This window comes from Phyllostomus hastatus, unplaced genomic scaffold (genome assembly GCF_019186645.2).
Source record: "Phyllostomus hastatus isolate PE091 unplaced genomic scaffold, TTU_PhHast_1.1 phas_contig_86, whole genome shotgun sequence".
Classification (NCBI taxonomy): Eukaryota; Metazoa; Chordata; class Mammalia; order Chiroptera; family Phyllostomidae; genus Phyllostomus; species Phyllostomus hastatus.
In genome coordinates this window covers 1,887,298-1,904,549 of record NW_025333977.1, presented here as the reverse complement: position 1 = coordinate 1,904,549, position 17,252 = coordinate 1,887,298, and the positions used below count along the sequence as shown (strand labels likewise).

Below are 17,252 nucleotides of genomic sequence, written 5' to 3'. Positions count from 1 at the left end.
TAATAAAGGCTATATATGACAAACCTACTGCATCATACTCAATGGGCAAAAACTATAAGCGTTCCCCTTTAGATCAGGAACAAGACAGGGATGTCTGCTTTTACCTCTCTTATTCAACATACTACTGGAAGTCCTAGCCACAGCAATCAGACGAGAACAAATAAAAGGCATTCCAATTGGAAAGGAATAAATAAAACTGTCTTTATTTGCAGAAGACATGATACTCTACATAAAGAACCCTAAAGATTCCACCAAGAAACTACTAGAACTGATAAATGAATTCAATAAAGTAGCAAGATACAAAATTAACATCAGTTGCATTTTTATATGCCAATAATGAACTATCAGAAATGGAAATTAAGAAGGCAATCCCAGTCACGATTGCTTAAAAAAGAATCAAATACCTAGGAATAAATCTAACCAAGGATGTAAAAGACCTGAACTGGAAAATTATAAGACACTGAAGAAAGAAACTGAAGAAGACACAAATAAGTGGAGGCACATCCACGTTCATGGATAGGGAGAATTAACATCATTAAAATGTCCACGTTACCAAAAGCAATCTATAGAAATAACCCAATTCTTATCAAGATTCCAATGACGTATTTCACAGAACTAGAACAAATATTTCAAACATTTATATGGAACCACAAAATCCCCGTGTAGCAAGAGCAATTCTGAGAAAAAACAAAGCTGGAGGCATGACGCTACCTACTATCAAAATACACTATAAGACCATAGTAACCAAAACAGCCTAATAGTGGCATAAAAACAGACACATAGATCAACGGAGCAGAATAGAGCCCAGACATAAACCCATAAAAGTTTCAAGGAAAAAGAAGCTTATGTACCGTTATGCTTTACAAAGAGGAGGGCCCTGGGTGATCATGGGAAATCTTGGTGTGCCCAGTCACATCTAGAATGATGTAGCACTCACATTTTTTTAGATAAGCACTAAAAAGGCTACTTTGGAGGGGAAAAAGTTTTATCAGGACAAATTTTATCCTTTTTTTTTTTGCTTATACAACAGGAATTTATTTCTGGAGGTTAGCAGTTCAAGTTCAACATGCCAACAGAAATAACAGGGGTTATTTTTAAGGGCTCCTTTTCTTGCCTAGTAAATCTCCACCTTTTTTCAAATTTCATCAGACTTTAAAGAAAATAGGGTAACACGAGGAAGACAACATCTGAAGGAAGAGCTTTACATGTGAACAACAGTGATGGAGAGAGTGGTAGTGAAGGAACCTCAGGAGACACTGAGTCCCACCAGGGAGCCCCTTACACAGATGGACACCCACCTATCAGGATTTCAGAAATGGTCCCTCAATCCAGTGGGAAGTTAGATGAGGTTAAAAGCTTTCAAAAATTTTCAAGCAGTAGGAGCTTGGGCTCAAATGAAATTTTGTGTGAAACTCTCACCACTGGGTCCGCTCCCCCCATCGGAACCTGGATTTCAGCCCCACACAGCTTGTGAAGCACTTGCCTCCCAAATATTAACTTGTTTCTGTCTTTTCTATTTTTAGCCTATGGGCCTTATGCCTATCCATGGTCAAAACTCTTCTGCTCCCTTCTGCATTCCTTCAGAGCTGTGCATTCCTGAAAACTCTCCTTCCTTCCTTAGTTTAAGAAGATCACTATACTGTTGAGTATGCTCAACCTGGCTTCTAAGCACTTGAAATCTACTTAGTTCGCATGAGAAACTGAATTTTCCATTTGATTTCATTGTAATATAAGCTTAAATTTAAAAACCTATTTCAAGCCTATTATTGAAAAACTTTCAGCATGTTTGAAACAACTTGGGTAAGCAAATCTTTTTGACTATAATTTTATGAACTTCTAAACATCATTATTTTCTGATAAAAATTTAGTGTCCCAATTGAGATTATAGTGACTTAATATGATAGACATGTTGTAAGGTATCTTATTAAAAATTTGTATATGCTGACTGATTATATCACGCAGTTAACTAAAATGTACCACTAAAATTAATTCCAACTTTGTACTTTTATTTTTTTCAATGTGGCTCCCAGGAAATTTTTAATTACACATGTGGCCAACACTATATTTCTATTGAACATTGCTGCCCTAAATATGGCATACACAGGCCAGTACAAAATTCACAACAAAGTAATAAATTATGTTCATCTCAAAAAAGCAGCCCGTTTGTCTTCTATTAATCTTCTCATAGACATGTTGCTACCTCGTCATCTTCTTTTGTTGATGTTGCTGCTGTTGGCTCTTTGTTAAAAAAGAAAACAGCATTTAGCATAATGTACAAAAATAATCTTACTCTTTTTATAAACTCTGGGAAGTCGGGACTTCAACTGGTTCAATTGGCACAGATCAGCAGCTTTGTACCTGGGAACAGGACAACTGGTTGGTATTTCATGTATTGTAAGAGGCAGGGATCAGATGAGGAAAAGGCCCAGCTGTGGCATATGAACCACGTGCTCTTCGTTTTATCCCCTAAAGGGGAAAGTGAGACGGTGCTCCCGACACGTGCACTGTCACTTTTAAGAGGAGGGTAATCAATGTTGCTGTCTCTAAATCTGACTGGTATTGTGGACTTAACTTTTCTTTCTTTTTTTTTATACATCTGTAAGTAATGAACAACTTATTTAAATGCATAGGGTTTTAAAAATTAAATGTGTGTTTTCACTCAATATGTTTTTAAAAGGACATGTTTGAAATCCGAAGCATCTAATGCTGTTAGATAGAACCTGCTCCTGTTCACAGTCTACCTGTGGTTACACGAATACAAAAAACTCTTGTTCTAATGACACTTCTCCAAGCAAGGGACATGCAAAGTTCCCCACCACTAGTAACATCACAGCCCACCAAACAGTATGTGCTTGTTGAAATCCAAGGAACAAAGCAGTGAAGGTTCTTGCCACACACAGTCCCAGGCCCAGCCCACTCCCGGAGGCAGATGAGGTGTGTCTGCAGAGAAGAGGGTGGGGTGAGAAAGGGGGACGCAAGGAGCTCTGGAATGTTGGGTCAAGCACTTCAGCCACATGATGCCGCATATTGAGACGAAACTTGATTTCACCCATGAGGCACCAAACAAGTCCCAAAATTAAACCTTCAGCATCACTTGGGCGTATTGCACAGACACAGCCACACAAGCAGAAGAGTTATCAGCTAAAGATAGAGTTTATTTTACTGCGTTGGAACTTACTATCCCCACCTAATTTGCAAGCTGAGTTGGTATGACTATTCCTCTTCTTAATATTAAGATTGCGGATGTTGCCATGACATTTGTGATACCTCCCATCGCCTGAAGGATGCACTTATCTTTATTGCAATGTCATAGTCATCACTATCCAATGACACCGCTCTAAAACGGACTTTCGCTTCATCTGGAGCACCTCCAATGGATTTTCTAGCACATAAAGCTTACGCTAACATGCCCAAGGCACCAATAAGGGAAAATTGAAAAGCTTTCCATTTCTCTTTTTCCCCTCTTCATTTCTTCTCATTCACCTACCGCCGTGCTGACCCACTCCCAGTGCACACAGCGGACGACACAGAGCACCAGGGATCAGCAGATGGAGAGGGGAGCAAGAATCTGCGAACAAGCTGTGGGCGGGGTAAATGGAATACAAGCTTCCGGGAGAGGTAGCAGGTTTGTAAATGGAGCCACTTTATCATTCAGTGAGATCGTGTATAGTAGGGTCACACTCACACAAATACGTCTTAAGAGTTGCCCATACTCCTTAGACAAGGGGGAAAACAGCACAGTTCTCTACCCTTTGTCAGCTCAGAAATGCGTCTGTTTCCCTGTTTAGAGTCTCCAACCAGCTTCAGGCTATCGTGAAACCTGGTAGGTGGAGGGACAATGAGGGCTCCAATAGGGGGAGACGGTGACTGGGATTCCTAGTCTTGGGCCGCAGTGAGGAAGCCAGCGTACATACCTGGGCCTGACACACTCCAGAATGTCCATATCGTCTAATACCCTTATAATTTCTAGTAATAAATGGCATGCACCTTATAATCCTAATTTTTCCAAGTGAGTTAAGATATCATACCATTTTTCAGTGTACCTGAGAATCTCAGAGCAGCTGTCAAGAGGATGAGGGGCAGATACATCAACTTCAGCCTTACTAAACCCTCCCAGAAGTCCTTTGCATATGATTTCCTACAATCCTGAGAAGGAGCAGTGAAAACACTTGGAGAGTCAGCTGGCATGCTGTCGTCATGCCAAATTCAAGGCACTTATACATTTCAGCCTGGGCCCACGAGCTCCGGTCTGTAAGATGATAGCAACCTGTCCTCGTCATTAGATTTTCAGTTAGTAGTACAAGAAGATCATAAGGGGAAGAATAATAATTAGCAAAATTCATGAAAAAAGTTCCTGAAAAAATCTTTAAAGCAAGTCACCTGAGAGGTGACCCCAGGTGAGTGGGAAGAGAAAGAAGAGGGAAGAATTTACTCCATGCAGAGGGGAGGTGGGAGGGGATAATGGGGGGAGGGGAGAAGGGTTTCAGGAACAACTACAAAGGACAAAACCAAAGGGGAGTGGTGGGGGGTAAATGCAAACAGCTATACTTGAACAACAATGAAATAATAATAATAATAATAATAATAATAATAATAGAATGTGGTGCTCCATGAAAGGTAATTGAGACAGAGAATTCATATATTTACAATTTACTTCCTGATCTTATTTCTTCATACACAGACACATATGCACACACATCCACATCTATGTATTGACAGGAAGCAGTCACCTGCGGTGTGCTGGAACAAGAAAGATTATAAACAAGTACATTATATGGAATAAGAGTTCAAATATCCACATATGAAGTGGAGCAAAGACTTCATGGCCTCAGAACTTTTCTATTTTCAGAATATTTACAAAACTATTTCAGGAAGAAAACATGAAGTATTTATTTTTTTGATAAGCAGAAAGGATATTTACATTATATCCATTGGTTTATTTCCGCTTCAAGTTGCATAATATTTACTTATCTTCTTTTCCCATCTGCTCATAACTCATACTATTGTATTTTTATTACTAGGACCTTTGGTATATGAGAAAACCGCTTTACAAACATAACAGAAATTCAGAGAGAATATTAAGTGGATGAGAAAAAAAATCTACGGTAACTTTCAAATAGCATCCCTGTTCATTGTTAAACTTGTATTCGGTTACCTTATCTCTTTAGTGTAAGCCAAGATTATTTTTCAGGGTTATAACATTGAAGAATACTCAAGGTTCAAGTTTCAGGCTATTTGCTTGATAAGCGTGGGTAGATTATCCTTCTTAAATAAGGCACCAAGGCACTTCTCAAAGGAGCTTGCCCCTCTGCAGCCCTAAGACACACTAAGAATTTTTCAAACTGCCTTCCCCGTGGAATCAAGACTGTTGGGAACTACAATACATTGGAGAAAATAATTCTGAAGGTAAGGTAATAGTGAAGACACTATTTCTACTTTCTTGGTTACATAAAAAAAAAGTTACAGAAATAATAGATGACCAGGAGCCAAAATAAACCATATTAGAGTTTTCTCTTCCACTCAATTCAAATGTCAGTTTCAGTGATACAACATCTGAGTCAATTTCTTTTCTTTTCTTTTTTTTTCAGCTGTGACTCCAGACAGGATCCAAAGAGGAGTTTTACCATCTCATCTCTGGGTTTTACAGAGACTTACTTTACCCTTCTGTGTGAGCCTCTTAAGGCACTGCGTCAACCTTAAAAGGGCACAGGAAGAGCGTGAGTCAGTTTCGTTAGCTCTAAGTGAGGACAGAATTCAAGGAGCCCAGACGTGATCCACATGAAGGGATGTGAGAGTGGCATTGGTAACAGTGTGCGGGATGCGTCACGACGAGGATGGAGTTGATGGCACCACTTGTAAGTACTCATCTATGTCCCAGCTGTCAGCGTAGAAGAACAGAGTACCTAAACCCTTCAAGTTGAGTGGAACAAGGATTCCTAGTTCTTTAAAAAAATTTTTTTAATGTAAATACAAACAAGATGACAGTTACTGCTTTGCTGTCCACCTGAGATCCTTCTTGCCCTTTACTACTGTGTCTTTATCTTCCCCCCACAATTAAGCACTCAGTAAATATTTATGGAAAGCATTAAGGAATGCCTGGCATGAAAAAGAACAACAGTAAGGTAGAATGCAGAAAATGTAATTCCTGACAAAGGCGTGGAATAATACAAAATAATTTCTAACTTACCTGTGAGATTTTTTTATTGTGGCACCAGGAGAGTAATTTCCTAACATGAAAAAAGAAGATGCAGCACCCACACCCTCCCCGCCCCCCGTCTCTCCCAATTCCCAAATACCAGTTACAGCTCAACTTGTTCAAGAACTTCAGGATCCTCTTCAAAAAAAAGGGTACAAAAAAGCAAGGTAGCTTATAATCTTTGTGGCTCAATAAGCTTCAATGTTTATTTCCTGACTCTCTGATAACACATTCCTGAGAAGTGCATCATTTGCAATGCAGGCGGCATTTAAAAAAATCAGATTATCTCACTAGACTCCAAGAATGGCACAGACAGCAGCGGGCAGAGCCAGACTCCTTTAATAGAGCATCCAATCAACTATTTAAAAAATGCCTGCAGCTAAAAGCCCTCAGCAGCATGAAACTGATTCTCCGAGATTTCGGTGTAACCTAACCCCTAAAGTGAAGGCGAGTGTAAAAAAATACACCTGAAAATACTAGGTCGAAGAGACAGAAACTAATTGTTGGACAGCTGTGCTGATGGTTATCAAACACTTGTCCTTCCCACTTCAAACAGACACGGTTTCAGAGTTGTTTGATTTCTGGGTTAAGTTTCAGGAAACTTCTGGCTTGATGCCTTATAGTGAGATAACCATTTCTCAGGCACTGAACACATTTGGGACTGGAGATGCAGGTGTGACCTGAACATCCCTGACTTCAGTGGACAGACAATGGTGGGGACAAAAATAAAGAGGCCCCACTTGCTAACAAAAGGTACTGAAGTGACAACGCTGTGCCTGGTTTGACGTAGAGGTGGAGGAAGAAGACGGGAGTTTGAACAGTGTAGGTAGACCAAAGTCAACACAAAATATGTACACAGGGTGAGTGTGGGAGAGGAGGAGTGGAAGGTAGGGACAGCGTTAGGTGTGAATGACCTCGAATTTGTAAGAACTGCCCACAGCCATGGGAGCAACTGTTGCATTTCAAAGAGAGCAAGGGCAGCGTCCCGTTTGTGTACAAGGAGGATGCTACGGTGCATGACATCCTTCCTGAGCCCTTTCCTAGCTACAAAAATATTGGAAGCTGTATTTTAGGGCTGTGTTGGTATAAAGATGGCTGTGATTCCAGCTAGCTTCATTCATCTATATTCATTATTACAGTAACTTTTTCTTCTGCTTTTAAAAGAAATTAAAGTGGAAACATTTTCTTGGGTGTCTGAAGATACTGTGGACCCAAGGCACTGGGCCTACAATGAATAATGAGGAAGTCAAAGGGAGGGGGGTAGGGAGGGGGGTTGGGGGGGTGGGGGGGCAGGGAAAGGGAGACGTGCTCAGCGTAAGCTTTAACACCAGAAGCAGAACAATGGCAGAGAGGGCGGAAATGGAGAAGATTGTGGGGCTTGTAAATTTCAGGATGAGAACACATGGGGTGGTGGTGGAGAATGAGTTTGTAGTACCTTTCCAGGTAACAGCAATAGGATTCCGCATTCATACATCATGCTAGAGCTTCAAGTTTATCCCAAAGAGATGGAAGAAGAAAGGCAAATCATCATACTAGCACTGCTTTCGTAGTTTATTAGCAAACATCCCGTTCTGCCACTATTGCTGTGTGCCCCACGCCACACCAGGGGTTCTTGTAGTCAACATGGTACATCAATCCATCCATGTTTCATCGCCTTGAGTGACGGAACATTATTTTAATTTTCTAAATGAGCAGATGTTTAATGGAGCCGCGCAGGGCTGCTGTTCTGTCACGGCACACTGTGCCGACGTAACCTGGGGAAAGAATGAGCCAGAATCTCGCATCGCGAGTCCTTTCCTGCACCACAGCGATGCCTGTCTGGCATGTCTCCAGAGGAATAAGCCCTAGAACAGAGAAAGAGCACGCAATGCAATCTACATCCTGCTCTTGCGGAAGAGGGGCGTTACATTCTGTTGGAAAAATTTATGTTCTACCACGAGATCAAACATGGAGTGTTTACATAAGCACATTTTTAAACAAATCAGTTCAAATAAACCAGAAGTACACAGCTGTGATCACATACACACACACACAGAAACACGCACAAGTCAGCAAGTGAGTTCCGGCATCTCTCTTTAACCCAGCTGCTCACGGTATATAACTCGAAGTAGTAAGACTTAAATAATTAGAATGGAGGTACATTTTCAGATTTGCTAAAAGGTGTTTTACAGGTGTGGCTTGTTTCTAAAGAGGGAGTGGTGTGTATGGACAGCTAACACTAAACTATTCTAGCCTGACGAGGGACACCCTCAAATATCCACATGCACATGCCTTCTTTCATGCGCACGGCCAGGCTTCAACAAAGAGGGGCTTTATTCAACCGGCAGTAGTCTTTCCTGTGTTGTTAGCCACACACCGAGAAAAACCTGTTCACCCATAGGGATTGTAAACCACCTTGTTTTTTTGAGGTCTGTGAACTGTTTCTAGGTGGAGGCTCAAGGTTCTTGGGAAGGGTAATGGTCACAACTTGGGTGCTGCTTTTGGTAGGAAGACGTGAGGGATGCTACTAAACATCCCACAATGCACAGGCAGCCTTCCTCAGGCTCCCCCCGAATTAAGAACTATTGGGCCCAAAATATCAACAGTGCCTAGGTCAAAAGCCCTAATACGCTTTTCCCTAGGGTGAAGAAGTCAGGACGTACCAATCTCTATTTCTAGGGTAATACTCAGAACAATACTGGTACTCAAATATTGATTGTACTGAAAAGATTTCCTCCCAGAACACACTGTACATTAATCCAACTGAAATAATGTAAAAATTATAAATATATAAATTCTATAAAATATAGCTTGCTTTGCACAGATGCAAGTATGTGTATATACACATGCTAATTTTTTAAAGGTACCTGGCATGTCAAAAGTAATTAGTAGGATACCCCCCCGAATTGACCCATAATTATTTTGTATATAGTAATAAAAATTGACTGTATTAACTCTGTGGATTGATCTGTAACAGTAATCTATCCATGAAGAAGTCTCAGTGGTTCATTTGTCCAACCTACACACAGACACACGAAAGAGGTGGTAACTGCTTCCGAGCAAAACTCTCAAGAGAACAGGATCAAGCACTCATAACTAGAGTTCCAAGGCTGAGAAATCCAGGCCTCCCTGGGTCAAGCCTTTTTAATTCTAACCAATCATTTCATAATAAATGCTTAGTGAAAGGACGAGAGGGCCAAACCACTGGAATGCCACCGCATAATTTATTAACTCTACTGGAATAACAAGTGTATACTAACAAGTTACATAAAAACAATATAAAGAGACAGGACTACAAAAAAATGTTTCCAGAAACTTCTTCATGTCCTGTACCTGCAGCAATGAACCTGGTCTTATCCATCACTTCACTACACTGTAGCTCTGGAGACCTCAAGGGACTTAGAGACGGTTCAGGGTGCCTGCAGGAGGTAACGGTTGAGGGAAACCCCACCTGAAAGTACCAATATGAATCTTCGAATCCAAAGGAAAAGGTCAAATTCTATATATAACACTTACTGAGTGTTAGGGGAAAACCTCTTAACTTCAGAGATGTTTTTAAATCTCTAAAATAGATACATTAACATTCTCACCCACAACAGGTTGCTGTGAGGATTAAAATTCACTAATGCACCTCGAATGGATAGAAAGCATTTTTTTTTTTTAAAAAAAAAGAACTAGCCATATTGACTCAGCTAGTGTCTGGCAGGAAGAAGGACGGAGCTCCGCCAGGAGAGCCTGCCTCAGACAGGTAGAGACCGAACTAATGAATACACGGCCCTTGAAGTCTCCGGAGCGTCATCTCCACAAAGATGTCTGCTGCTGCTTCAGGGATCCTGAGAAAGGATTTTCTGCTCTAAGTAAAATGCTGACTGTATAACTAACTATGACACACTGGTTGAAAGAATGTCTGATGCCACTTGAAATAGACAATCTTTCCTCATTTATCTGTAAGACATCTGCCTGCCAAGTGGTCTCCAGGAGAGACAAACTACTCACAACAGTGCGGCCCGGGAGTCCTCCCTCCCAGCCACAACCTGCAAGCTCCCCTGGGCGGCGCTGACTCACCAAGTCTCAGGGTATTTTTAAACCATCGAAATATTTTAACTCATGATGCAGGTTTAATGGCAACTTGGGCTTCTTTTTTCAAAATGTCTAATGTAAGGTTCATGATGTCCATTCTGACAGTTTAGATGCACAAATGGGTTAAGGAGATGTAGCAAATTTCAAGATGTTAAGAATTTTTTGGTTTGTCTGTTTAGCCACAGCAATAAATTCGCTTTTTTTAAAATAATGAGCTCGCCTATAGACAACGTTTCTGATGCATGCTCATACCCATAAACTGTTAAATACATCGCTAAATAATGTATACTCAAAGTGGCCCAGTGGAGTTGAAGACATATTTCTCAAAGTATTAATATATGTTTCACTAAATCTCTAAACTAGTCTTCTCAAAAACAGTTTCCAAAAGATGGTAAGAGCTATTTCTTGGTGATGGGGGAAATTCTGTAGTCAAACACATACGGGAAACGGATCCTTTAATATGGATACTGAATGAAGGATTTGGAAAAAATCCTACAATAATGATGCCCGTTTAACTGTATTTACATCAAGGTTTACACTGCAGCTCATTTAACATATTTTGAAAAGAATTTGAAAAAAGAAAACGTTTTAAAAGATGTGAAATGGGTGACGGAGCAAAATTTAACCTGGTTATTTTGAGTCCCACAAAGTAAATAAACCAAAAACAGGCCCAAAAGGAAACAAGAGCCGTGGCTGCTACCAGGTGCCCGGGAAACTGATCATGACAAAGCATCAGACTGGGCTCCAGGCAATACAGGATACGACGTATAAAATACAGAGCAAGAAAAGAAATGCTGAGAATGAAGACCTGCTCCCAAGTGCCCCAGATATTTCAAAAGCAAATTATGAGCATTCAGAAACATGTAATAAAGTAAAACTCAGGAACTTTATAAGGTCTGAATGCAATGCAAAACTCCAGGTCTTTTGCCTTTTAAATCATACAGGTAAAGGGAATCAAAGTGATTTGTTTAAAAAAAAACTACTTAGATTTTCATTTGGGAGAAAAACATGTGAGAAGGCTGATGACAGGTGTATGTACTTCACTCACCTCCCTGGATTCCCAAAATCACATTTGTAAACTTCAATGAAGTAGTACTAAGTAAAAACAACCAGTTAATAAGAACTGAGAAAAGGCAGAAGACCTGGATGTCAGAACTCTGACCTGAAGCACATACCTGAGGGGAGAAGAAAATCAGTGCTTTTGTTTGCACAGTACAGACCATGAGTTATTAATACTGATTTTACAATACATAATACTCATCACTTCTGATTTCCCCATTTTCACACACGTGAGAGAGAGGTTGGCCCAGCTCCTAAACTGCGTTTACCTTTCTACAAAGGGAAGGCCCTCAGAGGACCTTCAGAGACAGCTCCACCTGTTTTGCAAAACGGGGAGTTCAGCTACGGTGGAGTGGAAAGTAGCCAGTAAGTAAAGGATGACATAATACCCAGAACCTCACTACTTCTTAAATACCGTTTTTCTCAAATGACATATTAAAGTGTGATGTTAATTTCCCCTCTAAAGAGGCTAGAAAACTGTTCAACATCACGCAAAAGTCAGGGTAGTTACACGTCCAATTGGAGATAAGAGACTGTCATTCTATGAAGGCTACATTCACTGACAAAATTAGACAGAGCATACCATTCTGTAGTGGGTAAGACAACAGAATCTGTATTGTGTTTTAGAAAAACAAATGCCACAATTAGGACCCCATCGTTATTCACTGGTCAGATTTAGCCAAAAGTTGCTGAACATCTATGAAAGAAAACTTCCTTGTTTTAAGTTCCTGTTTGAAGATCAACAAGTTACTTAGGGTTTCTCTGCTGGTAGCATCCCACTAAATATTCAAGGGATGAGGAAACTTTGCAGGAAAAAGCAAGGATTTTTTTTTCAGGAGGTGACATGCTTATTCTAAAAACAGTGGCTTATAACCGAAAAACACACCCACTAACACTTGCCTTTGAATCTTGGAGAGAGGCTCTTAGAATCAAGTCCCTCCCCATATTTTACATAACTCCAAAAATCCTCAAGATGACTTGCTTTAGATATTCAGGATATTCCACAGGACATCCTTTAACATTAACATACTTAGAAATGACTCAATTGTTTGGCAAAGATTACGCTGCAGGCAGGTTCCTGTTCCTAAATGTGTCATGTCTGGACAGCACAAATATGTGAGCTTTAGCATGAGGGCTTCACTTCTTAGCAATTCGTATTTTTAGTGGTAGGGCTTGCTTCCTTCCTCCCTCGCCATCACAGAAAAGAGCAAAGCCGGAAAATGTTCTCCTTGCAACAGGCAAAACCGTCTTTTAGATGGGAGTTCATGACTAAGAATAAATTCTATGATTTTCCTTTTGAGTATACCTATTCCTGGGTAGTATAAATTTATATTATCAATAAAATAGTGAAAAGGCCCGTAAAGTAAAACACTTCATTATTTACCCAAGGAGCACCCAGGTTTTCCAACAAAATGTCACCATTTTATACTTTACAGTTAGTTGTTCTATAAATTTGTTTCCCTTTAAAAACAATTCAGTATAGAGCGACGTGGTTAGCCAGTCACTCAAGTATGTGTTGGCTCCTTTTACTAAGCCTAAACAAAGATCATTAAACTCTTACAGAGACATCAACTGTGTAACGGAAGCATGCTTAAATAGAAAGGGAAATAAGAAAACGTCTACTGTACTAAGTAAAATTTAAGCATAGATGGACATTTCATAGCAAAGAAGAGCTACGCAGTAATAACTGAGAAAAATACCCAATCATAAGAAGCTCCTCTAATTATAAAGCCTGACTTATTGACAACTGACTTGAACTAATATCTAATTCAAGTCATTGGAGAGACCCAACTAACTGTTCTCAGCAGTGAGAAATATTAGTGTAATGTGACACCCAATGCATACAGTAGACAGAGCTGGGTCTCTACTTCACAAGGGATGGTGATATAGTTAGGGTTTTCTACCCAGGTCTTATTTTCTAAAACAATAAAAAAACATTGCAAAAAAACCCCTCACCACATTAAATAGCAATATATAAATAAGCTGACTATCTATTTAGATGACTGATCAATTATCTGGCCACTAGATAAAAGACTAATCTCATTAAAAAGGGCCATTAAAAGGGAAAGTTAAAAATAAACAAACAGACTCAAGGTAAAACTGCTTTGCCACGGTAAGAAGTTGTGACTGTTATCGGGTATTTGAGGTTCTTCTGAAATTATTCAGTTTAAGGGAAAAATAAATAAATTGGTATTATGTATGCCATATGCCAGAACTCTTGATTTCAGTTCACCCTTGCAATTAAATCTATACCGTGTTCCCATTAGATAATTCAGCAAACTGAAACTCAGTCACACTAAAATCTGCAGAAAGAACAAGGCCCCTGTGCACTGAATTACTTTCAGTAGGAAATACAAAAGCCGCTCCTCTTAAGAAATTTAGTTCTGCCTGACATTACACAACCTCTCCTGCTCCTGAACGTCCACATGACTTTACATGTCCATTAGGCAGGCTATGAAACCCGCCTTTATTTTCGCAATCCTGAATCCTCTGACATAGTGCTTCCCCAGGGAACATCTGAATATTTGGTTACTGTAATTTAGTTTTTAAAAACAGTAAATTATGTTGTGGAATATGGTATTTTGAGTTTTCAGGCCATTTATAAGGAAAATAATTTGTGTTCCTTTACAACAGAACCCTCCTTGAGTACCTATGTTAAATTCTAAATGCAAAGATCCCCAAAGTCAAAGTCGATTAAGAAGTGGCCTTATTTGACATGAGAAAGTGAATAAATGAATAAGTGAGCTTTCTTTCTAGTTCAAGTATTCTATACAGTTCAAGTATTCTATACAGTTCACTATAAAGTTCACTGCATATATTTCATTGTTGAAACTCAATGTCAAGAAGATAAAACATCTGATAGTTCTGAGCAATCGGAAGGGACCTATTAATATTGCATTTGCAATCTTTATTAACACACATGCCACAGCATCTTAATTTCAGGAGTAGCCTCGTGTTTGTGTGATGCTAGCTCCAGGTTAACTTTGAATGTCTTAATTATTCATTACAATTACTAGAAGATGAATCACTAGACTAAGGATTATGTGTTCACCCTTGTTCCACATCTTTTTGGCTATCACTGATTAACAATTAGAATAAAGGAAAATGCTCTCCTGTCAATATCAAACCAGCAGGAACCAATGTATAAAATTTTTCCCCCACTAAAACACAGATCTGTTATGGCTGACAAGATGATAGGTAAATCTCTCTTTCACGCTCTGATCTAGAACTTAACTTGGTTAAAGATCCTGATTTCAGGCACCTCTAAAAGGACATTCAACCTCTGACAGACTTCACCAGTGTTGGCATTCCCTTGCAGGAATTTCCAAAGGCGTTAAGGAAATCATTGTTAGGAGGAAAAGCAATGTATGCCTGTCTGTGATTATTTACATATTTGCTTCAGTTTGTAGCCCATATTTTATTCCCTCTAAGAAGTATCATCCTAATAGAAACTGCTAAACAAAATTACTGATAACAATAAATATGAAACCATCAATCTTATGAATACCTGCAAATAAGACAATCCTGGCTGCAAATCAATTAAAAGTCAGCTTAAGAGACCACATAATTAATTTAATAGATAATCAAGCAATGTGGTGAGTAAGATTAAGGCCATTTTCTGAAGCAGAATTTAAAACTATTAATCCACTCTTGAGATTCTTCCTAGGGGACTTTCCTGCCCTTATTAGTTAATGCAAAGTGTGAATGCTTTTCTTTTCAAAACAATTTGCTTTTCACAGCAATTTTCTACTAGATTCTACGAGAAAACACAGAGTGTGATTTCTATGTGTGACTACGAGAAAATATAGTCCCATTCATTCGCTCCCTTCAGTTCCCAACCCCTTTCCCCAGAACAGTGATAATAATAATTTTCCATAATTACTTTGTAAAATTCTCTTACGAATAAGTCAACATTCAGGAAGAGACTCTAAGTTTTCAATGAGATTTACAAAGACCTCCTCCCCAAATCTGCTGAGCATTTCCTTCGAGTCAAGATGCTTGGTATTTCTTATAACCCAAATGTTTCCAAATAGCTAAGGCATCCACGAGAGTAAAAATAAATTTTTTACCACTCCACTTTCAATAAGATCCTAACAAAATCATTCACCATTTTTAACATTTCGCCTTATCTCTCTATATGTATGTAATAGTGCCCATTTCCCGATACTGCTAGACAGCCCTGCACTCACTATTGCTAGTGAATAGGCAGCAAGAGGTATTGTATTATCCCTTATAATTATGCTGTGTGCATAATCAGATAGTAGCCAAAGATAAAGCAGGGTTAGAATTACCTTCTTAAATTCTCAGTTTATCAAGAACGTAAAGCTGGCAAATGACTGACCTCTCCAGCTGCCCCTGACTTCCTCCCTAGGAATTCAAGACCTCCCCAGCCTATCAGGAAAGGAACAGGGATTAACAACAGCTACAAAAGGTGCATGATTTCTGTAACTTAGACATTCGAGTACATATCAAACACAAATAATTTAACTTGATACTTCCTCCCAGCTAGTAATCGTAGAACCATGAAATCCAGACGTTTTCTCCTTCATTCAATGCTAATTCAATCCAATTACTTCATACAGACTTCTTTCATGTTAACCACCCCACATTTTCCTTTTCCATTTTCTCAGTCACAGCATCAGGAAAAAGGCAAAGTTCCTGGAGAAGCCAACATCCTCAGCTGTTCCCTCATACTCATCTTTAAGTAAGTACCTATTTGCACTTGCCAAATGGCCAGTCCTCCAATGGGAGGTCGACCGCAAGCCTTACCTGGAATATACTGGACAGAGGTACAGAGCTCTACCTGCCTTCCCCTCTTCTCACTCCAGAAGACGTCCAGCTTCCTAGCTTCACCACGCCAGGAATGCTGTCCACTACTCAGGAGGAAGCGACAGGGAAAAGAGAGGTAGGAAAATGTGGCTTTGTCTTGGAGAAATAGTGCTGTCACAGGCACATGAGAACCTCTCATCTTGCACCCCAGTGCCTCTCTGAGTCACACACACAAACACACACACACACACACACGTGTGTGCATGCATAACATATACAATCATCAGGAGATCCCAATAAATCTTTTAGCAATAAAAAAGCCTTCACAAAATAAATAGATGGCTTGATGATTTTACTCGATCTTCCAGAGAATGTTATTTTTTAATGTGCACAGTTTGTTGAGATTCTCAATAAGTTGACTGCAATGCTCTGCCCCCTAAGAACTGAAATTTGAATTGTATGAAGTCTATCTTCTATAACTCATCTGCAGCAACGATGCCAATTTGATTCATAAATAATTTCAAAATGTGGGTGTTTAAAGAGCAGCCCGCCTACTTTATTTTAGGGGGAAGGTTCTTGTAAAAATGTGTGCTGATTACTTACTTCCTATATCCACGCCTTGAGCAACTTATAAAGCAATGAACCTAGACCACAGGCTGGTTATTTCCTGAAAAAAATAAAGCTGGTTTCTAACGTAGGATCAGGCCTTGGCCCTGACTGAAGGCAAATCTGTCTTCCCTGGCTACATCCACAAAGACCCCTTGGACCACTGATTCTCGAACTGTGCTCTCAGGAATCCCGGGGTCCTTCGAGGTGCCTCAGCATTTGAGGACAAGTCAAATAAGGAAACAGGTTTTTTAAGGTTTCAATGAAAGCAAATAGGTTTTTTAAAAATCTATTTATAGATTGAGGTCCTATCCCTGCCATATATTTGTTCGAAAAAAATGGGTTATGCTGCCCTTGTTTCAAACCCAAGTGAGAACCTGTGCCTTATACTTTGACTCAAAATGTTAGAAGTAGAACTCACACGTCAAGTGTTTCTGAAGTGGCGGTAAGATAATTTTCACTGTCACAAACAAAGCTGGTGGGGGAGGGGCTGAAGACACCAGGGCCAGCTCAGCGTCACCAGAACACATTCCCTGCCAGGCGGGCGAGAGAAGAGCTGGAG

At 39.8% G+C, this 17,252-nt stretch overlaps 1 protein-coding gene and 1 non-coding gene across 7 annotated transcripts in view; both read right to left on the bottom strand.

The window, feature by feature from the left end:
• Positions 1-17,252, bottom strand: part of LOC123826747 (amyloid beta precursor protein) — a 244,818-nt gene that overhangs the window by 200,833 nt on the left and 26,733 nt on the right. The window lies entirely within an intron of this gene.
• Positions 5,587-5,708, bottom strand: LOC123827641. Its single transcript, XR_006787296.1, has one exon. It is a non-coding gene; the product is annotated as a small nucleolar RNA SNORA26 (small nucleolar RNA).